Source organism: Marmota monax, unplaced genomic scaffold (assembly GCF_021218885.2).
Source record: "Marmota monax isolate L192 unplaced genomic scaffold, Marmota_monax_Labrador192_F-V1.1 WCK01_AAM20220418_F8-fsc00280, whole genome shotgun sequence".
Lineage (NCBI taxonomy): Eukaryota > Metazoa > Chordata > Mammalia > Rodentia > Sciuridae > Marmota > Marmota monax.
In genome coordinates, this window is record NW_026692080.1 from 651,034 (window position 1) to 678,991 (window position 27,958).

At 35.6% G+C, this 27,958-nt stretch overlaps 2 non-coding genes and 1 pseudogene across 2 annotated transcripts; 1 reads left to right on the forward strand and 2 right to left on the reverse strand.

The window, feature by feature from the left end:
* Window positions 1–5,780: 5,780 nt before the first annotated feature.
* Window positions 5,781–5,853, reverse strand: Trnar-ucg (transfer RNA arginine (anticodon UCG)). The gene has a single exon. It is a non-coding gene; the product is annotated as a tRNA-Arg (tRNA).
* Window positions 5,854–16,515: 10,662 nt separating this feature from the next.
* On the forward strand, window positions 16,516–27,152 carry LOC124103242 (aspartate aminotransferase, mitochondrial-like; annotated as a pseudogene).
* On the reverse strand, window positions 17,052–17,125 carry Trnat-ugu (transfer RNA threonine (anticodon UGU)). Its single transcript has one exon. It is a non-coding gene; the product is annotated as a tRNA-Thr (tRNA).
* Window positions 27,153–27,958: the final 806 nt, after the last annotated feature.

Genomic DNA, 27,958 nt, shown 5'->3' on the forward strand with positions numbered 1-27,958 from the left:
ACTATATCTTAACTTTTGATGCTGACTTCTCAACCAAAGCTTTGACAACATTTGTTTGGCAGTTGCTGAAACACCTGTTCACAGTATTTGATTCCATAGCTTCTTGAGCATCATAGCTCAGGCTTAGAATTCGGGTTCACAGAAAAATTAGTGAAAAATAATTCTTTCTGATTTATCAGCTCTTGAAATGAGGGAGATTTTTAAAACTAATTATCTTAGTGGGAAATGTCCTGTCCTTGAACATGTTTTCCTTACCTCAGTTTCTTCATTCCTTTGGACTTTCTCTGGAATTCTTGTCACTTTTAATAAGTCCAAATTGCCGATAGTTAACAACTGAGACACAGGTATTGAGTCTTGAAAAAGACTTGGAAAAGTTTTGCCCCCTTCCAACCCTTTAGAGTTGAGCAGGAAGCCCGTGTGTGAGACATTAATCTCATCCTCCAGATTTTTTAAAAATATTTTTTAGTTGTTGATGGGCCTTTAGATGTTTTTTTAAAATGCTTGCTTATATGTGCTTACTTATATGAGCTTCTGGAATCGAACGCAGTGCCTCACACATACAAGGCAAGCCCTCTACCACTGGGCTACAACTCCAGCCCCTCACCCTCCAGATTTTAAACATTGTCTGAGACATTCTAGAGATAGGCTTAGAGCTCTTCCACTTTACCAAAGATTTATAATTGTCACCTGCAAATGTTCTTCATTACCAGTTCTGTTCCAGCTACTGCTACATTTTGGAGTGCAACATTCTCACTGGTCCCAACCCTACCTGCCTACCTTGGAAATGTAGGTCTAAAACCTGACTCACAGACCAACTTGGACCAAAGCTTAAGAAATGATAGTGGATACTTACTTACCAAGATGTACAATGGATATGTCAATAGGAGCTATTCACAGTTTTTAATAATAAGTCATCAATTGTTTAATGGCCACAAATTCCCTCCCTAAACACATTCTTTTGTAATGTAATTTGCATTGGTGTCCTTCAAGAAATGGGGTCTATTTCCCTTCCCTTTGAATGTCAGCTGTCTTATTTTTGCTTTGATGGATAGAATGCTGTGGAAACTATGTGTGTAAATGATATTTTGGGAATTCCAAAAAGCTTTGCAACTTCTCCTCTTGCCCTCCTGTTATCTTGGTCTATGGTATAAAGAAACCTCATCTAGACTCTTAGAGGATAGACTAACTAGAGTCCCAGTCATCTCAGCCATTCCAGCCATTCCAACTGACAAGCTGCACAGGATGAATTAGGATTGTCTTATTCCATCGAGTCCAAGTTACAGACAGTCCTCAACTTGGACCATCCATGCTGCCAGTTGAATACATTTACATGAGTGACTCCACACAAAACCAGCAACATATTGTCAATTAAACCTAGCTCAAATTGTTTACCTGCAGAATTGTAAACATGGTAGACAATTGTTGTTTTAAGCCACTAAATTTGAGTAAGGATTGCTATATAGATATAAAAAATGGATACAAGCATTTACTATAAAGTTCTGAGCATAAAGTAAGAGCTTAAGATAAGATAGCTATTTATTTATTACTTTTGAGGATCATCTCATTATCCCATGCATTGGGTTTTCTCTGTTCTTGCTATAGCTAGAAGACTACAGAATCATTTGGGGTCTCGGGCTATTCAAATTTAACAATGAGATAACCTTCAGTCTTCTTAGGTTCTCGCACCAAGCTCAGAGTTCTCACTCTGAAAGACCCAGGACTTCCAGATCTCTAGAGTAAGTGGCAGTCTGAATGAGCAAGTATGGCTCACATTTTCCACATGCTTGTCTGTAGCTCTGAGTGAAATTTATTAGTGATGAATTAAAATAAAAAATAAAGAATAGATAGTTTGTCTGTCACATTCTGGAGTTCATGTAGAGTAAATAAAATAAAAGGGCTTATTGTACATAAAAACAGTGAAGAGTTTAGAATTTCCTCATTTTCTCATGTAACATATGCTATATAATTTATTTTCATTCATTTCGGCTCAATATATTACAATCTATTAGATTTTACAACCCACTATATTATAATAGATCTATCATAACCCCAAAACTTACCTTTGTATATAATCATATCATTTGAGAATAATGACAATTTTGTTTCTTCCTTTCCAATCACTTTAGCTTTTATTGTTATTATTTGTAAACTGTCTGCAAAAGGCAATAAATAAGGCAAACAGGAGTCTGTAATCTTGAATAGAAGTGATAAGAACTGTCATCCCTGATTTGTTACCAGTCTGAAATGGACTGTTTTCAGTATTACCTATTTCCCATTTATGATTGATATCTACTATAAAATTTTTGAATATGTCATTTACTAGGTTAAAGAAATCATCTTCTGTGATGCTTTTAGTATTGATCACCATTTAATGCTGAATTTTATCAAATACTGTTTCTATCTATATTTAAGGTGATCACAAATTTTTATTTTTATTTCTAAGTATACACCCACCTTGTTTTCTTAGAGCCTAAGATAAGTTAGACTTTTGAGACAAAAATGACTTATAATTCATCTTAAACAACTGTGTACAGTTCCTTCCTTAACTTTCAGGATGAGTTACATCTATTTTTCAAGAGTGAGATTGATTTATGATTTTCCTTTCTTGTAATGTTCCAATCAGGTTATGTACAAAAGTGATACCAGTTTGTTCGGCAGTGTCCTTTAAAAAAATAATTTAAAAAAAATACACACCTATCTATATGACCCAGCCATTCAACTCCTAGGTATTTACCCAAGAGAAATGAAATCATATATTCACACAAATCACTTTATACAAATGTTCATAGCAGTTTTATTATATTAACCCAAATCTGGATATATTCTAAATGTTCATCAACAGGTTGAACAAATTGAAGTATATCCATAGGACAGAATACCATCCAGCAATAATAATAAGTGAATTTGTCATGTGAGCAAAAACATTGATGAATCTCAAGATGATGATTATGACAAAAATAATTTTCTAAATTCCATACTGTATGGTCCCACTAACATAAAATTACAAAAACTTCAGACACATGATGTTTTAAAAACTGCAAACAGCACTACAGAAAGCAGATCAGTATTGTGGGAGGGGGCAGGGATTTCAAAAGTACAGAGGGCATGAGGAAACTTTGGGGGGGTTGTTGCAGTAATTCACTCGCAGGTCAGCATGAGAAAGAAAGAAGAAGCAGAGCAAGCAAAGCAGCAGCAGAAAAAAAAAAGTCCTTTATTGTGTACAAGCAATCTTTTTATAGTATTGTGAACAAAGAAGGCAGCCTTCCAACATCAATAAATCAGGTCTTTCAGCTAATTAAACATAGCATACAGATGTTTTACTTTCTAATCAGAAGTGATCCACTTCTCATGGCTAATCTACTCTCGGCCTGGAGCATGTTGAGCTCTACTCTGTTAAGAACAGATAATAAAATTTTTCTTAGTGCCCTCCTAGCCCACTTGGCAGAACATCCCGTTTGTAGGTAAGTCCTCCCAAGGACAGTAGACATCTCGTTTTCAAGCATGTTTGCTGTTGCCTTATCTAAACATTGAAGGAGCCTCTCCTTGGCAAGTAGGCCTTCCCAAGGACAGCAGACAAGTATGTTCGCTGTTACCTATCTATACCTTGACAGAATATCCCATTTGCAGACAGACTCCATCAAGGACAGTAATAGTTACGCAGTCACATCTGATTCTTTATATTTCCCTCCTTTTGTTTTTGTAAATCAGCCATAGCAGAATCGATAAGAGAGGTTTCATGTTTCAGTTGCCTTTGCTTTCTCCAGCGTTGGAAGACTATATACAAAACAAAACACAAAACAAAAATTATTACAGCGTTACCTAAAGAAGTTGACAACAAGGTAGAGAAATGACATAAAGGATTTAAATTAGCAATACTTGAAGACAATTTTTGTAAAATTTCAGATCCTATTAGTTCAGGTAATGTCTTACTAAAGGTGTCTATAATAGTTTTTTCCAAATTTATAATTTCTAAAGTTAAATTTTGATATCCGTTTAACCGTCTTTTAACAGTTTCCCAGGAATCACTGGTATTATATGGTACAGGAGTCACACAAATATGAGAAGAATTCCAGTCACACTTCAGAACACTTCTGGTAGTCAAGATAGTCACTTGATTGCCAAGCCAGGAAACAGTATGTTGTAAATTGATCACATCTGTAGCCAATTGAGAGTCTAAGTCCTTTAGTTGTTGCTATAATAAATGAGCATCTTGATGCCATGTTCTCACAAAATCCGCAGTTTGAATGCCTTGATGTAAAGTAACGGCCAGCTACTGCAGCAGTGGCAGTTACAGAAGCAACTGCAAGGATTGAAGCTATAATTATTCCTATTAATCGTCAAGAGCGATGTAACAAAACTTGAATAGCATTGTACAAATGAATAACAGACAATGAATCAGACCGAGGACGAGTCAAATTAACAGGCACCCACAATTCTGTGCAAGCTTTAACAATAACTAAAGTATAATTATTAATTTCTATTAATTCCCAATTAGTTCTATCTGTGTTCATTGTTTTTATTGTAATGATGATTTTATGAATTGTCAAACACATGTGTAGCTCATTCTGTGGCAATTATGGCTGGATAAAATTGTTTATGAAGGATATATCTGGAATCTCATGCATTCTGCATGAGTAGTTGTGGGTCTCCTCTTCACACACACATACCTCCCCCTACACACACACTGTGGAAGAATGTGCATCTCTGATTTATTTCTTCTTTGAGCGTTTTAAAGAAATACCTGGGCCCTGGGGTTGTAGCTAAGTGGTGAAGCGCTTACCTAGCACGTGTGAGGAAGTTATTGTGTTCAACTACAACCAAAAATATAAATTAAAAAAAAAGAAAGAAAGAAAAAAGTAAAGAAAAGAAAAATCAAAACACAAAAGACTTGGTAAGAAAGGAGGCTTTGAATTTTCTCAGAAGATATTTGGCAACTAATTAAATTTTTTCATAGTTTAAAATTATTTATAACTGTCATTCTTTCCTGAATCTGATTTATACTTCACATTGTTCATTTCATCAAAATATGCAAATATATTGGCCGGATTCTTTCCATTTTTAGAGAAGCCGCTCACTCTTGGTCCTGATCTTTGCCTGGCTTGCTGCTTCTTACTTTTTTCAATACTTTTTAAACCTGGTTTCGGGATATTGCGGGTAGTCGGAGTAACTCCGCCCACTCGGTGGGAGAATGCGGGAACAGAGAGACCGCGTCCAGTCGCTCGTCGCCTCCTCCTGAATCAGAAACGGGTTTTATAACGTTTCTCCAGTTCCTTGAAATGTGGGAAGTTTTTCTTTCGAAAGGGGGCGACATTGGTTAACCTGACTTCAAAAGGACCAAGTTCTCCAGATACCTAGTGTGTAAGTGTGTCTGTCTCTGCGGGCCGAATACGTAACCGAATGCCTACTGTGGACCAGTGCAAGAAGAAAGGTGGTTGCCCAGAGGGAACCAGATCCTCAACATAAGTCCCTGAGGCTCCCACCTCGCTTCCAGGGCCCACCCAAACCACTAGAAGAGGGTCCTCAAGGATCAAGATTCACGCCTTGCCCCCACCTCCACCCCACTCAAATCGACACAAGGGTAGTTTGCTTATCCGAGTGCAAGCCTTTGTACAAGTTAAGAAAGGAGCGGTCGAATACAGCGGATCTCAAGAGAGGTCTACTGGACGTAGAACTTCCTTTCCCACTTGAAAGAGTAGCAGAGACGCTTTTTTCCCCAAAGTGGATCGGATGCTACAGTGGTGCTTGGGAAATAGAGAAACGTGAAAAAGAAAAAAGTGATGCAACCACGAAGGGATTCGAACCCTCAATCTTCTGATCCGAAGTCAGACGCCTTATCCATTAGGCCACGTGGTCTTGGATGCATGAGCTAGCGAAAAATTATAACAAGTGTTTGGAGTCCCTGTGCTCCCTGTGCTAGGTAGTTGGTACATCAATACACGTTTTTCTGTAATCTTAGCAGAATGATAAAATCTTCACTAATAACCTGTTTTCAAATATGGTGTAATTCATATACTCGAAAGCTAAGTCCTTTCTCTTGTGTCTCACAAGAGCAGGGGAATGATACGAAAAGAGAATTCTGATTTTCTCCAAATACCTGCCCTTATTACCAAATTTTACACCAAATTTGCATAATGCAATAGTGTCTCTCAGTCAATAATTAAGCCGTAAAGAAATAGAGAAAGAAAAGAATTAAACATTCCTTTGTAATCACGGTTACAAACGCGGTTTGCATCAGAACTGAGACCCACTGGGAGTAAACGAAAATCACCACACGGTGGACAAGAAAGACCCTTCCTGCCACTTCCTCAGTTTGGTCAGACCCGCCGCCGACGACTGCAACTGGGATTAAAGAGAGGCCTCTTCCTGGGCTTGTCGCTTCCTACCAAAACAAGAAGTATAGACCCCACTGAGGATTCTCCAATGTGACTTTTTTTTTAAGCCCAATAATTAATGAAATGATTATAAAATGCCTATCACCTTGTGCCACCACTTGGTTGTGATGGTGTGTGGTTTTGCAGGGAGAAGCCTTCCCCAGTCTTATTTTCCCCAAACACCCTAGGCGCACGAGATTCGGACTTGCCTTTCGTTGTATACGCGCCGGGAAGCAAGCGGTGGGAAAGGCGCGCGCTAGACAGACCCCCCCCCCCCCCCGTGGGTGGGCCATCCAGCAGCGCACCCTCTGCAGGCGAGAGTAGCCCAAGCCACGAAAACCGTAGGTCTGGAATCCCAGGCTTGTGGAGTCTCGCTCTTATTTCTGGGGACTCTGGAGGTCCGGGTTTGAGTCTTTACAAAACTGGCTTCCTCGCTACATCCTGGCTTTCCCAAAGTCTGTTATGCAGACTTTTCATATTTTAGAAATGCTGGACGAACATTATTTTCTAAAAAAAAAAGCTCTGATAATCAAAGCTGGACCTTGAAGAGGCTGCGCTCTTTTTCTGTAGTCCTCCAGAAAAGCACCATCTGGACCAGGTCAAAGCGTCACTGTGAGGGCCTTTTACCCAACGCAGAGGGGTTCAGTAAACACACAGGATCCAAGCTTACTCTGATCTCTAAAAGACTTTTCTTTTCTCCCTCTTTAGAGAGGGAGATTAGAAAATTCAAATGAAACGGCGATTTATGAAGAAATATAAATTACAAATTTCGATTTAAGAAAAAAATGACAAATAGTCCTAAAACCGCTACATAGACTGAATAGTAAGATATTTTCTAACAGAGAAAACTCCAAACTTTAAACTGAGAAGTTTTTCAAAACAATACAGAGAATATAAATTCAATTGGACACAAACTCTTCAAATTAGGATGGAAAGACTTTCCATCTCAATTTATAAACCTGACTTCATCCTAATACAAATATCAGATTAAAGGTGGTGTGAGAAAGGAAAGTCATAGGACCTGAATGAACATCAATGCAGTATCCTTTAAAACAAAAACAAAACCTAATACCTAACTGAATTCAACAATTATTATAAATTAAAACAAATCTGTGTTTATACCAAAAATTAGGTGTCAATTGAACATTAGGAAAACAATTGCTATGATTCAGTACATCAAAAAATTAGAGGAAAAAATTATGTTTACCAGAGTAGAGGCAGAAAAAGCATTTAATAAATTTCTGTGTCCACTCATGATATAGGTGTTAATCTAGAAATAAAAGGAAATTTCTTTGGATTTTAAAAACACAAACATGATTGGCAGAAAGTATAATAATACTTAAAGGTAAAAAATTTAAAACACTCTGTTTAGAATTAGGAACACATGGAGTATACCAGGAGTCAACTTCTATTCCCTATAAGACAAAAGGAAAAATTTTAAATATAATGACTAGAAAGGAAAAAACTATTATCTTCCCCCTTTTAACAGATTGTATATTTGTATATCAACATTAACTAGACAAATCTAAACATAAGTTATTATGATTAGTAAAAGAGTCTTAACATTTTTCCTGAAGGCTATAAAATTTCACAAGAGCAATGACATACAATTTAAAAAATCCTAGATGTCACAGAAAAGGAAATGTTATTGAAATGTTAATAACAAGAAAACATCACAAAACAAATACGGCATGGCTTTATTTATAAAACTACAAACTAAGTATACTGAAAAACCTATTATTTATGAATACATATATAATTAGTAAAGCTAATACATTAGAGATAAAAACTTTATCTCAGGATAAGAGAGGTATAAACTGGGGTAGAGCAAATGGGACTTCTGAAATAATGTTCTCTTTCTAGATTGATGACTTTTTTTTTCTTTTTGAAGTAAACTTTTTGTTGAAGTGTAATAAACAGGCATTAAAATGTGCAAATACAAGTATATAGAGATCACTGAATATATATATAATATATAAATATAAATATAATAAATATATCTATAACCTGCCAACCAGAGCTTTTGTTTTAATTTATTACCCTCTTTCCATCGAACTGGATCCGAGAACTAAGTTTTGTCACTTAGGTGTCTCTGCCAAGAAACAAAACATTGTCGATAGCCTCAGAAGCCACCCTCATACCCTCCCCCAACTCACTTTTTTCATAAAGATAACCTCTTTTTTCTTCTTTGCTTCTGACATCATCTGTTCATTTTACACGTTTTTATTCTTTGTCCAAATAGGATTATAAAATATACACAATTAGCTCTCCATATGTTCAGGTTCTGCATCCACTGATTTAACCAAGCATGGATGAAAAATATTTGGGGAAAAATTACACGCTGAAGTTGTGGCTCAGCAGTAGAGCGCTTGCCTGGGTTTGATCCTCAGCACCACATAAAAATAAATAAATAAAATAAAGGTATTGTGTCCATCCACAACTAAAAAATAAATTTAAAAAAATTAAACATGAACAGACATTCTGTCATCTAGAGATGATTCAAAATTGGCTCACATTTGTAATCACAGCTACTCAGGAGGCTCAGGCAGAAGGACTGCAAATTCCAGGTCAGCCTCAGCAACTTAGAAATAACTTGTCTCAAAAACCTTAAAGAGGTTGCATCTTGCTTTTTGAGATGACTCATATTCTCCCTCAAATGTGTATTCCCTGTTTTACCCCCAAAGCTTCTCACTCTTGAGATGACCCACATTCTCCCTTGAATATATCTCTGCTTTTCTAAATAAATCTCTGTATCTCTTAAAAAAAAAATGCTGGGGATGAAACTCAGTGATTGCACACCCCAGGTGCAGTCTACAGTATCACAAAAATTCATTCATTCATTCATTAAAATGTAAGAGAAGCATACAGGCATGTGTGCACAGGCTATATACAAATATCATGCCATTTTATAGGAGGGATTTGATCAGTCACATATTTTGATATCCACAAGGAGTCCTGGAAGCAATCCTCCACAAATACTGAGGAACAATTATAACTGTATTATACCAGGCTTCTTTTGCACAGCAATATGTGAGATTCATCTGTTATTGCACAATTATTTTTTCTCACCAATGTGTATATTGCATAAGTATACTACAATTTATTTACCCATTCTATTGATCATACACTGGGTTATTTTCAGTTTTGGGATATTACAAGTAGGACTATGAGGAACAATGCTGTACATTTTGTGTTTGTACATGTGCACAGATTTTTATTGGGTATTAAAATAAAAAGGATGAGGGGTTGGGGTTGTGGCTCATTGGTAGAGCGCTCGCCTAGCCCATGCGAGGCCCTGGGTTTGATTCTCAGCACCACATTAAATAAATAAATAAATAAATAAATAAAGATATTGTGTACGACCAAAACATAAATGTTAAAAAAAAATAAAATAAAGAGGATGAAACTATTTCTTTCTTTCTTTTTTTTTTTTTATGTGTTTGATGCCTGGAATCAAACCCAGGATCTTACACATGCTAATCAATGAAACAATTTTTGATGTTTGACAGTTGACAGCTTTCAAGATCTGTCACTCTTCCCTAACCTTCTGCTTCACATTTAAGCCAGCCCAGAAGAAAATGCATTGACTCTATAGATTGCTTTGGGCATTATGAACATTTTAATATCGTTAATTCTTCCAGTTAATGAACTTGGAATATCTTTTCATTTTTGTGTCTTCATCAATTATTTTCATCAATGTCTTGTTGTTTTTAGTGTATAGATCTTTAACCTCCTTGGTTAAATTTATTATTTTGGATGTTTTGATAAATGAGATTGTTTTCTTAATTTCTTTTTTGGATAGTTTGCTGTTGGTGTAAAAAGTGCAACTGATTTTTGTTCATTGATTTTGTATCTTGCAACTTAGGTGAATTATTTATTAGTTCTAACAGCTTTTTGGTGAGATCTGTACAGCTTTCTATATAGAAGATCCTGTTGTCAGCAAACAGCAACAATTTGATTTCTTCCTTTCTAATTTGGATGTCCTTTATTTCTTTTATTTGCCTGATTAGAAGTCATTACTTCCAGTACTATGTTGAATACTTAAACTAAGGGTGGGCATCTGTGTTAGTTTTTCATCACTGTAACAAAATACCTGAGGAAAACAATTTAAGAAGGAAATATATTTTGGCTCACAGTTTCAGAGGTTTCAGTCCAATGTTAGCTAGTTCCATTGCTAACCCTTTTATCCCAGGGACAAATCTCTTTTAATAATTGTAATGATCCTTTTAATATACTGCTGAGTTCAATTTGCTAGTATTTTGCTGAGGGGTTTTGCATTTATCTTTATCTGCGACGTTGGTATATAATTGTTTTTTTTCTTACAGAGTCCTCATCTGGTTCTAGTATCTGAGTAATACTATCCTTATAAAATGTGTTTGAAAATATTATTTCCTCTTCAATTTGTTTTGGAAGAGTTTGAGGACAATGGGCATTCATTCTGATTTAAATTCTTGGTAGAATTTATTTATGAAGGCTAGTCCTGGGCTTTTCTATGTTGGAAGGTTTTCAATAACTACCTCAACCTGCCATTTGTATATTCAGATTTTCCATTTCTTGTGTCTAGAAATTTATCCATTTCTTCTAGTTAATTCAGTCCCCCCCACACACTTTTTTTTGTAAGTTTACCTAATTGTTTTTTCAATTTTGTTTATCTTTTTTAAAAAAACCCACAACTCTTCATTTTACTCTTTCTAGTCTCTATTTCACTAATTTCTGCTTGATCTTTATGATTTCTTTCCTTCTGCTAATTTTTGGCTTTGTGTTTTCTTTTTCTACTTCCTCAAGATATAAAGTTATGTTATTTCTAACCTTTCTTTTTTCTTTATGTAGCCTTTATAACTTTCCCTCTTAGCATTGTTTTTGCTGCATACTGTAAATTTTGGTATGCTCTGTTTCAATTCTTATTTGTCTCAAGGTATTTTTTATTTCCTTTTTAATATCTTCTTTGATGCATTGGTTATTCAGAAATATTTGCTTAATTTATGCATATTTGCAAATTTCCCAATATTCATCTTGTCTAATTTTATACCATTGTTGCTGAAAAATATATTGATATGATTTCAATCATAAAAATAGGCTTATACTTGTTTTCTGGCCCAACATATATTCTATCCTGGTGAACATTCTGTGTGTACTGAGAAAAATGTGACAGATTTTGACTGAAAGTCTATTTCATCTGATATAAGTATAGCCATTTCTGATATCTTTTGGTTATTATTTCCATGGAACATCTCTTTCTATCTTAGCCTATATATTCACATAGTATATTATTGAATCAGTTTTTTCCCCTTATTCATCCAGCTTATTTAATTTTTTATTGAACAATAGAATCCATTTTCACTACAGTAATTCCTGACAGGTAAGTACTTAATATTTCCATTTTGCTAAAAAAATTTTTTTGACTGTTTTGTTTTTTATATTTTTATCTTTAATTTCAAACTAGAATTAAAAGTGTTTTTTGCACAGCCATTGCAGTATTAGTTTTCTGAATTTCATTACTTATTTACCTTTGCAAGTGAATTTTATATTTTTTTCTATTTTCTATTACTTAGCATCATTTTATTCATCTTGAAGAACTTCTGTTTGCATTTTTTGTAAGACAAGTCTAACAGTGATAAACTTTCTCAGCTTTTGTTCATCTAGGAATGTGTTTATATCTTCTTTATTTCTAAAGCACAGTTTTTGTTTGTAAATCCTTCATTGGTAGGGTTTTTTTTCCCTTTCTACACGTGGAATATTTTAACCCAATCCTTTCTGGCTTGCAAATTTTCTGCTGAGAAGTAACACTGAAAGCATGGAGTTTCCCTTCAGTGTGGAATCTCTTTCCTTGTGTTCCTTTGAAGACTCTGTCTTTTAACAATTTGATTATAATTTATCTGTATCATCTTCTTTGGATTGATCTTGTTTAGAGTCCATTGAATTTCATCAATCTAAATTTCCACATCTCTCCCAAGATTCTGGTCATGTCTGGCTGTTATTTTTTAAAATAAGCTTTCTGCCCACCTCCACTTTTTTCTAATTAGACTCCCATAATCTGTTATTTTCTTTCTTGGTGGTGTCCTATATGTCCCATAAGTTTTCTTCACTTTTTATTATTTCTTTTATCTTTTTGTTCCTCTATGGTGAATTTCAAATGGCCTGTCTTTTCGCTTACTGATTCTTTCTTCTGCAAGATTGGGTCTGCTGTTGAAACTCTCTATTGACATTTCCAATTCTTCTATTGTATTCTTCAGTTGCAAGATTTATATTTGGTTCTTTTTAGTGTTTATATTTCTCCAAGAAATTTATAATTTTGTTCATGCTTTGTCTTAGTGATTTCATTGAGTTGTCTATTTGTGTTCTCTTGCAACTCCTTTGAGCTTCTTTCGGATGATTATTTTTAATTCTTTGTCAAGAAATTTGTAGAGCTCCATTTTTTACAGTTCAGTTACTGATGTTTTATTAATTTCCTTTAATGATGTCACATTTGATTAATTCTTCATGATCCATGTAATCTTGCATTGGTATTTTTGCATCTGAAGGAATAAATACCCCTTCCAGTCCTTATAGACCAGTTTTGGCAAGTAAACACTTTCTTCTACTGGGTCCCCCAAACAACTGTGTGTGTGTGTGTGTGTGTGTGTGTGTGTGTGTATATATATATATATATGTATATATATATATATATATATATATATATATATATATATATATATTTCTCCTCCTCCTCCTCTTCTTATATGGAACATTCTCCACAGTGGAACATATGCCAGGTCATAAAGCAAATCTCAGTAGACTCAATAAATTTAGAAGAATAAACATATTCAGTTGATTTTCTCTGATCATAATGGGGTGAAATTAGAAGCCAATGTGGGGAGATGGGAAATACTCAAATATGTTCTATATAACCAGTGGATCAATGAAGAGATCAAAAGGGAAATCAGAAATACTCGAAGGTGAATGAAAATGAAGACACAACCTTCTAAAACTTACAGAATACATCTAACCAGTGATCAGAAGTAAATTTTTAATAGCAAATGCCTCTGTTAAAAAAGAAATATCTCAAATCACAGACCTAATCTTTTCCTAAATACATTGTTAGAGAAGAGCAAACTAAACCTAAAGCAGACAGAAGAAAGGAAATAATAAATACTAAAGAGCTGTCATTAATCACATAGAAAATAAAAAATAAGAGAGAAGAGCAATTAAACTAAAATTGACTCTTTGAAAAGAACAGAATTAATAAACATCTAGCTAGATTGCCTAAGGGAAAAAAGGAAAGACCCAACTTACTAGAATCAGAAATGGAAGAGAAGAAATTAGTTTTATTCTTAGAGGAATAAAAAAATTAGAAAGAAATAATAAAAATAATTAGATACCAATGAGTTAAAATGATGAATTAATAATAATAAATTTTAAAAAAAACTACTCACAAAGAAAAACATAGGCCCAGATGTCTTTGCTGCTGAATTTTACTAAATATTTAAGGAAGAATTAATACTAGTTCTTCACCACAAATTTTTTAAAAAATAGAATAGAAAGGAATACTTCTCAAATAATTTTATAAGAACAGAATTACAATGTCATCCTTAAAGAAAAGAGGGACACCAAAGCACCATATTCCTAATGCCCCTTAATGTTCCCCAAAACCTAGCCAAGTTAAGGAAACAATGAAAGTGAATCTGGATCAAAATGTCCAGATAAATATTATCTTGAAGGGTACTGATTTCCTTTCAAATATTCTGGGAATTAAGGCAAGTTAGTGTTATCTGTAGAGACCTGCCTTCTTACACACAAGCTAGGTCAGCTGGTCCTTGGGATGCTTGTTGTACAAGGAGCAAAGTGAATTAATGATGTTACTGTTTCTGTTGCCTAATTTATAAAACTCTTCACCCTGTGGCAACTGGTGAGAATCAGAGGACCATGGAGAAGGAAATGCTCATATAGGTGACCTTGGACGAAGTATCACTAGGAATAAGAGACACTACTTTCTGGCAAGACACCAGGGGCACTGAAAGGGGAGAGGTGCACCTGTTCTGCCTGTCTCCACTGGACTTCCCCTGTAAGCATTTCTCAATAGTCCTTTACCCCATCACCAGGTGACTTCCTTGGTCTCTCGGCAACCAATCCTACTGCTCCAACACAACTAGGCTATAAACGTTACAATTATCCCGATGTCAAAACCAGCCAAAGATACTAAGAATATAATAACAGGGTAAAAGGAATGCTAAATCCCCTGCCTTCATGTAGCTAATATTCTAGTGCCAGAAACACAATACACCAATTAAAAAATAAAATGTACTACATCAAACAGTGATAAATTTTAAGGAAAAAAGGCAAAAGAGCAATAAGAGTACTAAAAAAGTTTACTTAGGTGGCTAATGGAAAGCCTCATTTTATGATGTTTTGATAAAAAAAAAAAAAAAGACTAAAGGAAAGAAAGGAAGCCAACCTTAAAGATCTCTGGAAAAAAATTTTTTTTAGGCAGAAAGAAAAAAAGTGAAGATGCTTTGAAGCAGGAATGGCCCTGAAGAATACAAGAAACCCAAGGGGACAGTGTAGTTAAAATGATGCCAGATGACATCAGTGGTGAGACACACTTTACAGGATAGACACATGGGAAATTCATATTGTCCTTTCAAAATGGTCATCAAATTGAGACTTTGTGGTTTATTTATAGATAATCTTATTCACTCATGTTTCCTACTAGAGGATAGTATTCTCTGTTTGAATTTTGCTAGTTACTAGAATACATTAGAGTACTTGGGTCTTATGAACAGATTTCTGCTTTCCTCATGCTTACATGAAGATGTCTGGTTCCAGGCCAGAAACTGGATCTTTACAAAGAAAAAATAAAGAAAACCCTTGGAATCATAAGAGAAGAACTATCCCAGGAATTCTTAACAATTTATACTCCAGGAAAAAAAAAATCAAAAACAAAAGCAAAACCGAAACCAAAAAGCTCAGTTCTATTTCTAAGACAAATTTTGTTCAAGGACTAGAACATTAAGATACAGCTCTGCCTCTTATGTGAAAGCAGGTGCTAATTCTGTAATTGTTTCTTATCCTTCTTGTCCATATTTTCTGCTTTACTAAATATATGTGTATCCACAAACAATAGAAAATTTTGTCTTTAAATGTACAGAAATGAAATCATACTGAATTATGTACTTAATTCTGAGTTGCTGTTTTATTTCAACATATCAAAAAAATTAAAAAGAACCATTATGTTGTTACTATAATATTATGCTATTGTTAGAGTCTGTAAACAAGTCAAAAATAACACCTGGCATTTTGCCAGGGGAATCTTAGAGTTGGTAAACAAGTCTGGATGGTGCCTGGCAAAATGCCAGAGGGAGTGGTTTGAGAAGTAACAAAAGCGAGCCATTAAGTGTGGAGATTCCTTATTGGTTGACTGATGTATCTAGTTTATGCTAATTAGATAAGCTGTGTGGAATGTATAAATACTGCTCCTGTCCTGCAATAAACGGCTCCTACTCCTGCTGTATCAACGTACACAAGTTGTTCGTCACCCCCGGTTATTTTGCTGCAGCCGGACTGCGGCATGCTATCATTATTTAAAAATGAGTTATTTTTATTTAAAAGGAAACTCCCATAATTTAAAAGAAAAGCGAATTCTCTGACCATCATGTACTCTCTCTGCCTCTGCAGCCAGGGAATCTGAGGAGGAGATGGAGTAGACCGCTCCATGCGGAGCCAAATGGTGGGCTCAGCTCGCCGAGTGTTTCCGGGATTTTCCGAAGGTGGAGTTTGAGACTCTTCCTGCATTCATACACATTTCACCCTACCCTGAGCTGCCAGACTCAGGGACCCTTCTCTCTCAAGTCTCCAGTTTTCATTATGTATGACCAGAGCAGAGACTAAAAACCATCACTCAAGAAAGAGACTTTTATAAACCACGCTTCAGGATCCGCTAGTCCCCATGAGCAAGACCGCAAAGTGCCTGAAATCAGACACACATTCATCTGAATAAATGACCTTTCCTTCTTTGCAGAGAAAAGCTTGCCTAAGACTCTGAGGGTAGAAAACATGGAGATACGATCCTAATCTGAGGTACCATCCATTCAAGCATTCATTTATTTATTCAACAAACACAGCCGAAAACTTTGTGCAGGCACAACCAAAGCACGACATTATTATGGTCATGGGCGTCCTCAACGACGGGGATAGGAGAAGGTAGATTGCGCTCCTTTGTCAACACAGAAACGCTAGAATTACCTCCAAAACGCCCAACTTCTTATAATAATCAATCATTGGCTTAGGAGTTTATTAAAGCTTTACTTGAATCACAAAATCTTAGTCCCAGAGAAATCTCAACATTAGCCTTTACGTGTTCTTCTGCATGGGACAATCCCTATTCTTTCCAACAAGTGGAATGTCAGAATTCCCTAGCAGGAAGTGCTCGATGGGGTCATGCCCTCGACTCCTGCTGCACCTCCAAAGGGAGTCGGTGCAGCTTAATGTCGCTCAGAAACGATCTAAATGCACTTAGCTTCTCCATTCCTTTATTTTTTTGACTCGTTTTGTTTTAATAGGAGGAAGAAGGAGCTTGTTGGAATACTGCCTTTTCCGGGTGAGAAGGGGCGTAAGGAAGGCAAATCTGTTACAGTCAGGATATCTCTTTCGTTCCATTTCAACGCTAAATAAAGTAGCGTTTACTAAAAGTAACGCTGTGAAACTAGGCCCCACTGGGATTCGAACCCAGGATCTCCTGTTTACAAGACAGGCGCTTTAACCAACTAAGCCACGGAGCCCCACGACCAGGCCCTCCAACAGACCAACATTTATTTAATTTGAAATAACCATGGTTTCGTTTATTTAAAAATTTTAGACATATTTTTTAAATTATTTATTATGTATCCGATTTCAATTTCTTCTTTATCATGTATTATACAAGCGGAAGAATTTTGAAATGACTGAGGAAGTCGTCTATTGACATTGAGACTTTTCCAATCTCAGCTCTTTTTCCGCGCGGGTCGGGAAAGGGTCACCGAGGTTCTCATTTCTCTCCACTCCTCCTTTCCTAGATTCCGGCTCTCAAAATCCTCCACCTATGGAGAGCCCTGTAGCTTTTGATACTGACTGAGGGGGATGCTGGGATTCTGAGACAAAACACATAAAAGCTCCCACGGACTGCAGAGGAATCCTGTCTTTTGAGTCCTGAACACTCGCGATGTCTGTCTTTGGGGCCAGAAATTTGTGAATAACTGTGAGCAACAGCAGTGGGATGCATTCGCCGTCGTTCAGTTTCCAACACTTCCCTTGAAAGTAGCTCTTTGCAGAAAGTAGCTCGTTTGCAGAATTTTTTTTTAATCTTGAGAAAACTCTAATGTATCATTTTCTTTTTAACATCCTCTCTTCATTCATCATCCCAATGATTAGGTGCCTTATTCAAGACAACTATCATATGAGAAGGCAATATTTTTCAGAATTGGGACAACTCTAAAGTTTTCCCTACGAGCATGCGCGCGAGCACACACAGCCACACACACACAAATACAATTTCAAAAACAAAAACAAAAAAATAACCTTTCAAATTGTCCCTGTGTGAACCAAAAAATGGTTGCCTGCGGGGTGGAGGGTGGGGAGAAAAAGACAGTTTCTGCCCAAAAGTAACGCATTAACTCTGCTCAGATTTATGGGCCAAACCTTCTGTTTGTGGAGTGAGGGACAGTGGGGAATGGTAATCTTGCCCCAGTTTTGATACTAATAGTCTACCACAACTATCAACCAGTATTGTTTCTTATTTGCAAAACTCAGAGTATTTTTAAAAGTTTTTCTTTTATGTGTTCATCTCTCTGTATTGAAAAAGTTCAATTTTTTGGCTTTTGACATAGTTTTGAAAACATGAATATCAATGTTTCAAAGATGAACTGGACTAGTGCCAGTACTATGGAAATAGAATCAATATATCTATTTTTGGTATCTGTGTGGGGAAAGAAGAGAAAGAGAGACTGCAGATAACCAACAGGAGAAAAAACAAGGTGCTTTTGATCTCAGTCCTCAGTACACCCAGATGCATTCCCCATCTGAGACCTTGCTTGACAGCTTTTCATAGATCCAATAGTTGCCTCAGATGCAGTTGAGCTGCAGCAGCCTTTGTTACTTGTCCTGGTCCTACTTCAATTTCCCTTCCCACCGCCAGACTTAAAGAAGTCTTGCTACTCAATATGTGGCTTGTGGACAAGGAACATTGGCACCATCTTGGAGCTTGTTAAAAATGTGAAATTCTAAACAAACAGAATCAGAATATGCATTTTAACAACCTCAGGCAATTCATATGCATATTACAGTTGAGAAGCTCTACTCTGTAACAGTGGTTCTCCAACTATCACGTGTATCATGGTCTGAATCTTAGTGTTTCCTCCAAATTGATGTGCTGAAACTAAAATCCAATGGGGCAGTATTAAGAGATGGGGCTTTGGGAAGTGATTAAGTTATGAGGCCTCTCTCCTTGTCAGTTGGCTTAGGGCCCTTATAAAAGAGCCTGAGAAAGTTTGCATACCCTCCCAACCATAAGAAGACATAGAAGATGCCATCCATGAGGAATAGGTTCTCACTGGACATTGAATCTGCTTGCCTTGATCTTGGACTTCTCAGCCTCCAGAACCATGAGCAACAAATTTCTGTTTATAAATTACCTCATTTGACTAGTAAAACATAGCAATAAATTGTTTTAAAAACATTTCCTCAATTAGATTTCCTCCTTATTTTCGTCAAGTCTTAGTATTTATTTTCTGGAATAGTATATCTGTTTTTATCTGTGTTAGATATTATTTCTCATAATTTGTCTTCCTCTGTTTTGCTATGTCTTCCCTCTAGGTGAGGTGTACTTTCTAACTTCACTCACATTGTGCTCCGTAATGTGACTTGATTTGATCGCTGGAATGCCATGAATAATAAAGGGTGTGGTTATGAGCTAAGATTTTAAACATCATAGCAAAGTTTTCCAGCCCCCTGCTTCCTGCATTCCAATGGAAGAACATACTAGGTAGCTGCTGGTCTGGAATGAGGAGGCTTACATAAAAGCCCAGACAATTCAGGCTGATGTCAGCAGAGCCTCACCCAAAATGGGGCTTGCAAATGAGAAACAGATGTTTGTTATTTTAAGGCACTGAGATCCAGGCTACTTTTTTCTTTTAGATTTTTTTTCTTTTTTTTTATATTGTTATTTTAATTATTGCTTATTTGATATATACAAACTAAAATATAGTACCACAAAGGGGGGGGGGGCAAAAATTATTACAGCTTTTCACAATAGAGATGAAAAAGCCACTTATACATGTTTAATTTCTAGGAAGGTTAATGTCGATAGCTATAACCTTCCAAGAAACAAAAAGAAGTTGCTATTTGGGATTCTTGTTTTTTGGGGAGTAGATTTTTTTTAACATACTTCTTATTTATTTGAAAGAATCCACTGCCAAACTTATATTATATAAATATAATAGATGAAGTATTTTATCCAGTATGTATTCAAAAATTTTCCCAATTACTAATTTTATTCTTATGTTTAATAATTTTTGATATCATAAGAAATTTCAATGGAGTTAAATTCAACAATTTGTTTCTTATGGTAATTCTACTGGGAATCATTCTTTGTTATTTTTCTCATCTATCATTTACATTAATTTGCCCTAACATTAAAAAATACATTTCAATAATAATATATCCAGAATTTATTTTTGAGAAAGTGCAACAATGACCTTAATTTTGAAACAAAGAGTTAACCTTTTATCCCTTCTATCCCACAGGAATTTTTTTTTACTGACCTTTTTGAAATACCATCTTAGGGCTGGGGCTGTAGTTCAGTGGTAAAATGACTGTCGTGCATGTGTGAGACACTGGGTTTGATCCTCGGTACCCCATAAAAATAAATAAAGATACTGTGTGTTTATCTACAACTAAAATGTTTTTTAAATGCCATCTTTATGATACAATCTTTTTTGAATTATAAAGGCAATTTGTTCTTGAAAAAAAATTTTCATAAGGCAAATTATCCTAAGTTGAATTAATATTACCATTCACTACAATAAAAATTAATACATTCCTGAGCTCCCGAATTGACACCTATTTATCCCTTTATTCTTCAAATTCAGTGTTATCACATGTCTAGAACTTTTCTAAGCTATGGGGATACAACAAACAAAATAAATTAAAAACCCATCCTCTCATAGATACTCTAATCTAATGAGAAAACAGAAAAATTTGTAAGATTGTTGAAGAAAACTAAAGCAGTGAAAAAAAAGAAACCAAGGAAAGGAAGGATGGATAGTATAAGGTCTTCTAAGCTTAAGGTTAAAGTCTTCAGTTTCTACTTGGAATGAGATGGGAAGCCATGGGAGGATTTTGAACAGAGGTATGACAGGACCTAATCTATATTTTAAGAGGATCTCTCAGGTTGCTGAGTTGAGACTAGATTGAAAGGGCATGTCTTATTAGTCTATTCAGTCTGATAAAACAAAATACCATAGACTGAGTAGCTTATAAATAATAGAAGTTTATTTCTTATAGTTCTGGAGGCTGGGAAAATCAAGGAGCAGGCAGATTTTTATGTCTGATGAGATTCAGCTTCCTGGTTCACAAATGGCATCTTCTGGTTGTGCTTTCAATGGTAGAAGAAGGTTAATGCAGCTAAACCACTCAGGGGACCCTCTTCTCATGCCCTAATCACCTTCCAAAGGCTCTGATTCCCAATACCATCACCTTGGAGATTGAGTTTCAAGCTATGAAATTTGGGAAGGTACAAGCATTCTGATAGCAGGCAGCAAGGACATTTGCAGTGAGATCAGTATACCTAATTAAAATTAGTTAATTAATTAATTTTTTAAAAGAGCCTGTTGTAACAATACAGAAACTTAAAAAGATAACATTCATATGGGTGCTTTTGATAAACATAAAGTCATTCTTTATGATGAGGAAGGGAAGAAGTTTAGAAAATATTAATATACCAATGACTACATAGATATTCAAGGCATTTATCAGATGTTGTTAAAGTCATGTTTTTTGTTTAGGTATAATCTGCATCTCATCATCATCAATTCAAATTATTGGCTAGTTTATTTGCTGAGACAAGCAAGAAGCTCTCTTACTAGGTTCAAAGATTGAATAGTAATTGCTACTAGGACTTATCATAGTAAAGTGCAATTATTGAATAAATGTTAAAGAAAATTGGGTTTGTTCCTTATAGTTTATGTTCTCTTTTTAAAAATTCTCATCATTGTGCTTAGCCCAGCTTACTTTCTATTGTTTAGGGTTTCCAGCTCCTTTTTGGTGTTTTACTCCAATAATTATACATGATTGCTCACATTGTTTTACAGTAAATGTGTGTTTAGATTTTTCATGTCCATTACCTTCTCTGCCTTTGATTCCTTCTTAGGCTCAATGTTGCCTTCATGGTTTATTCTCTGCTTTGTTAATCATGTTCCTTTTTAGTTGTCTCAGTGAAAGTTCATTGGTAGTAAAGGTTCTCATCAGAGTTTTGAAGGCATTTTATTCCATTGTCATTCTTGAGCCCACAGAGATCAGTGGAGTGACCTATATTAGGGTGGTATTTTTTCTCAGCTTTTGGAAAATATTTTTCCATTTCTTCTGGATTCTCTTGTTGTTATTGAAAAAACTGCCCTAAGTTACTTGTTAAAATTTGGTATCTCCAGTTGCTTTAATATCTTTTTTCTTACTATGATGGGTTTATATATAAATTTAGTTTTATCTTGCTCTGGTCTTGTTTTGCTCCTTGAGTTTAAAGACTCAATATTTATCAGTTCTAGAATATTCTTATCCTTTATATTCAAGATATTGTAAATCCTTAATCTCTCCTTCATAACTGCAATTTTTGCACAATTTTCTTTTTTTTTTTTTTGTCCTTCCTTTGGCATAATTTCTGTCAGATTTAGGTTATTTAACAAATTCTTTTATATTTTAAACATTGAAATCATATAAAAGAATATTTATAACACATGCACAAGGCAGTAAAAGAAACAATAAATTTAGTAACATTGTACTTATTATCCATGTTAAGAAACAGAATATGACCTTAGTGGATCTGGCAAAATCATAGTTCCTCCTTCCTTTCTCACCCAACAGAGGTAATTTCTGCCCAAAATCCTATGTTCATGTTTTGTGGGCTTTTCCTTTATGTTTTTACCACACTGTATCTCTAACTTTTGTTGTTTAACTTTTCACACCATTTAAAGTTTTTTTTCAATGTAAATGGAAGATTCTTTTAAATGTAAATGGAAGAATGCTCGAATATTCTTCTGCAATCTGAACTTCCTTCAATGGTATATACTTAAACTTAATTGACATTGGTGTGCATAACCATAATTCACTGATTTTGAAAAACAAATTTTGAGTATAATTTACATAGAATAATACGCATGATTTAAATTATTTAGTTTGGCCAGGCATGGTGCATATCTGTAATCCCAGCAACTCAGGAGGCTGAGGCAGGAGAATCCCAAGTCCAAAGCCAGCCTCAGCATTTTAGTGAGGTCCCAAGGAATTTAGCAAGACCCTGTCTCAAAAATAAACAATAAATAATTAATAAAAAGGGCTGGGGATGTGGCTCCGTGGTAAAGTGCCCGTGGGTTAAATCTCTGGTACCAAAAATTAAAAAAATAAAATTTATAGTTTCATAAGTTTCAACATATATAGATACATACATACATACATACATATTAAACATGTATATGTATATATAGCTACCACCACAAAGTATAAAACATTTCATCACACCAAAAACTTCTTGACAATCCTTCATTCTTACTATGTTATTTTAGTCGTTGAACAAATATAATACAAATTATTCACACATTCTCCTGTGAATGGACATTTGATTATTTTCAGTTTGGGTTTTATAAGTATTGATATTAAACATTCAAATAATCTTAGCCCTCTAAGATGCTTGGCATTTAAAAAGTAAAATTGTAAGATGTAGGGCATGTACATTAACAGTGTTAGAGGTAATGTCAAATTTTCAATTGTTGTTTACTAGATAATACCAACAACATTGTTGTTTACTAGATAATACCAACATGCACATAAAATTTACAGTATGGCCAGGGCAGTTTAATCCCAGTGACTGAGGCAGATCCTCCAGGCTGAGACAGGAAGATCACAAGTTTGAGGCCAGCCTCAGTAATTTATCCAGGCCCTAAGCAACTTAGTGAGACCCTGTCTTAAAATTAAAAAAAAAAAAAATGTGGGCAGTGTTGGAGCTGTGACTCAGGGGTTAAACACCTCTATTTCAATCCACAGTAACAAAAAACAACAACAAAAAATAGTGTTTCTTAAAAAGTATCTACTACATTATATTATCCCTGTTACTCTCTCTCTCTCTCTGTCTCTCTCTCTCTCTCTCAGCTGTGATCTCATGAAGGGTAGGAAAATTTGAAAAGAATCTTATGATCTTATGACTGGGCATGGTAGCTATTTAGTTATGCAGGATACTGAGGCAGGAGGATTCATGAGCCCAGGAGTCCAAGACCAGCCTGGGCAATACAGCATAGCAAGAATACATATCGGGGAAGGGGGAGGGGGAGGGGGGAAAAATGTACAGTGTGGGAGCTCTAGTTGATCCACATTCTTGCTGACACTGATATTTTAATTTACACCAATCTTGTGGGTTTAAAAACAGTATTTCATTGGAATTCAATATGTATTTCTGTCATTACAAATGATTTTAAGTGTCTTTTTACATTCTATTGGCCATGCAGTTTTCTTTCTTCTTTGAAGTGCTAATTTTGCTAATTTTTCTATTTAGTTGTTGTCTTTTTCTTATTGATTTGCATTCATTCTTTATATTCTGTAAAATAATCCTATGTCAAATATATGTTACAAATGTTTTATTTATGTTTTCACATCTTATGATGTCTAATTATAAACAGAAGTTGATAATTTTAATGTAGCTATGTTTATTTATTATGGTTTGTATTTTTGCATAAGAAATCTTTTCTTCTTCAAAATAAAAAATGAATTCTGGAAGAATATGGGTTATTTTCTTTAAAAAGTTTCTTTACTTTGCATTCATAGTTAAGTCTTTAGTGTATTTAGAATATAGAAATCCAACTTCATTTTCTTTCAAATAAATAATGATTTTTTTCCCCTTTTCTCCAATGAAAAGCAATAGTTCTGTTATATCCCAAGTACTATCCAGCCAATGGATTGTTTCTGGGGTCTCTATTCTGTTCCAGTGATTTGTCTATTGCTGTCTTAATACCACTCCATCATAAACACTATAGCTTTATAATTTTTTTAATATGATGTTTCAAGTTTTCTCACTTGTTTTTGTTTTTAAATGTCCTTTAGCAAAACTTGAGCCTTTGTTCTTACATATAAATTTTATATACAGTTGCAACATTGTATGAAATTTTCTTGATATTTTTCAATATCCAATGGGGCAAACTGGCCTCTTTATAACATGAAACCTTTTGAATTGTATCTACTTTCCTTAATCCATACTACCATTTCCCTAGTTCACACCAGTGTCATTAATTTATTTCATTACAAAAATTCTTCTTGCTCTCCTTGCTTCCAACACTCCTGTCTATTTTTCCTATTGTAGCCAAAGAAATCCTGCAAAATTATAATTCAAACCACCTCTTACTAATCAGCTCTTTAGTGACTTTCCAGTGCCTAAAGCATTATGGCTAAACTTGGTTCACTTTTCTAACTGGCTCCTGTTCACCTATGCATACTCACCTCTGGCCATCCTCTCACCCCAACCCTGCATTCCCCACCCCCACTACCACAACTCTGTATTTCTCTGTATCCTGTTCATGCTGAGTTCACTTTTGGTTCCTCCAGCTAACTAAGAGAGGAGGTTTTTCCAGATAACAAAATGTCAGTTTGGAAAATTGCCTCCCCCCAAAAGATTCAAAAGAGATTACAGACAGAAATTAATTTTCACTTAAGTTCTAAGAAAAAAAAATTCTTTCAGCACAATCATAAACTTCTTTTTTGTTGTTGTTTGTTTTTTTATATTTTTGAGACAGGGCCTTGCTATGTTGAATCACTAGAAGTGATTCTTTGGGCAGAAAGCATGATTTGGGGAACCAGTTCTACCATTTCTTAGTCATTCTTCAAATTATGTCTGGGAACTGGGGTGGGAGGAGACAGGTGGAAAGCGGGATTCTGGTTCTATTTATTGTCAGATTTCTTTATAATATGAAGTACTTTCCTTGACCCGTTGATCTGGAACAATTTGGTCCCAGTGTATGAAGACCTGCCTCAAGGAACTTTGAAACTGAAGAAAAAAGACCAGAATTGCACAGAGTACAATTTATTGAGGAACATATTGACAGAAGCATGGTTCTGGGCAACAACAAGACCAAATGAATCCCCACAATAATTTGGGTCAGAATTACACACACACACACACATTGGTTAAGACAAACAAAACTTTATGTAAGCCAGAATGTATTTGGTTTATCTTAAGCTAATATCAAAGAGTCAGGCACAATTCCTGGCACCAGAGTCCAGTTATAAATCTCTATGTGTCACTCTAAGGGTTTGGTGTATTTATAATTTGCTGGGAAACTATGGAAGAAAAACTGACTAGGATTATCTGTGGCAATCGTGGTGGGTATCAGTCAAAATACCTGCAGTTATGTCAGGCTGAATTCATACAACCATCTTTGGTCCCTCTCTAAGTTGTAATACTCTGGGTAATAGCAAAAGTTCAACACAAATCCTGTTATACATAAATTCAATTTTGAAACCTAGCACATTCACATATGATATCTAGAAGCAAACAGTATTGCACAGGGTAACCATAAGTACCCAAGAAAATATACCTTCTCAGTGTATGAATAACCGCATATAGTAGATGTGTGAATGCATTTTAAGACAGACTGGAAATAGGAACAGAAGTATTAGGTTACCTCCAGAATTGTTAGTCATCAAATTCATGTTAAGAATATTTAGTAAGAGGCTGTGCCTCTGTGCCAGCAGTCATTTGCCCTCTGCTCTGTCTTATACTACCCACTGCCTTCCTGCCATTTTCAGGGATGCTATGACCCCAAGACTTGCACTTTTGACTTCACAGGCGCCATAAAAGACATTTTAAAAATACCAGAGCAGTGTTCTCCTGCATGCCTGTGCCCACAATCCCACTGGAAGGGACCCTCATCCTGAGCAGTTGAAGAAAATAGAATCTATGGTAAAGAAAAAGAATTTCCTTGCAATCTTTGACATGACTTCCAAGGCTTTGCCAGTGGTGATAGTAACAAGGATGTCTGAGCTGTGTGCTACTTCCTCGAACAGGGCATTAATATTTGTCTCTGCCAATTATATGACAAGAACATGGGCTTATGTGGGAAGCATGTGGGAGACTTCACCATAGTCTGCAAAGATGCTGATGAAACCAAAAGTGTAGAATCACAATTGAAGATTGTGATCCATCCCTTATATTCCAACTCTTCTCTCAATGGAGCCTGGATCACTTCTATTATCCTGACTTCAGCGGATTTGCAAAAATAATGACTGCAGGAAGAGAAAGGCATCATCAGCATGCGGACCCAGCTGGTTGCCAACCTCAGGAAGGAGGGCTACTCCCACAATTGGCAACACATCACCGACCAGATCAGCATGTTGTGTTTCAAGGGTCTAAAGTCTGAACCGGTAGAGTGACTGACTAAGGAGTTCTCCATCTACAAGACAAAGGGTGGCTGCATCTCTTTGGCAGGGGTCACCTCCAGCAATGTGCCATTCACCAGGTCACTAAGTAACTTCACAGTGCGAGAACAAAGAAAACTTTTCTGTCCTCAGTCCCTGCTGTTGTGAAACTCACATGCAGGATGATGGTGGTAAGTGCATCATTTTTTTCAACTACATTTCATAACACTTAGTGATTAGATGTGTTTCTCAAAAAAGAACATATAGTAAAGAGAACAGAGGCATCTATAGCTGGTGTCTAGAACTCTGTGGTTTTAAACCAAACTCTCTACCGTCCTTCTTTTTAACCTTGTGGTGCTTGGGATTGAATCCAGGGCCTTGTGCATGCGAGGCAAGCACTTTACCAATTGAGCAATATCCCCAGCCCTCCCCCATCCTTTTATGTCCAACTTTTTTGAAAGAGTTTACATGTATAAGTCACAACACCAAAAACCTGTCATGACATTGCAATTGTAAGTGGTTCCTCTGTGGATCTAGCATGAGCTGTGTCTCATGTTGTGAGATTCACATGCAGGATGATAGTGGTGAGTACATCATTTCTTTCAACTGGAGTCTGTCATTAAGAGTCAATATTACATTTGTCCCCCCATGGTGGAGCATCCTTATCAACAGACTGTATTGCACAAATTGTCCTTTACAAAAACCAATGAGTCTGTTGCCACCGAAGCGAAAATAATAGATGCTTGTCCTGTCTTATTTAAGAAAAAAGAAAAAAATATTCTCTTTTTATCATTGTTGTTCTTTTCTTTAACACAAGATCTATAATTAGCCTAGATTTTCATCCCATTCTTAACAAGGAACCCCATCCTATTAGGATCTATTTAAAAACGAAAAACATAATTTTCTGTTCATGCCATACCCTTTATTTCTTGGTAAAGAATAGTGGAGAGTAGGTAACTGCACTTTGTTAGCAT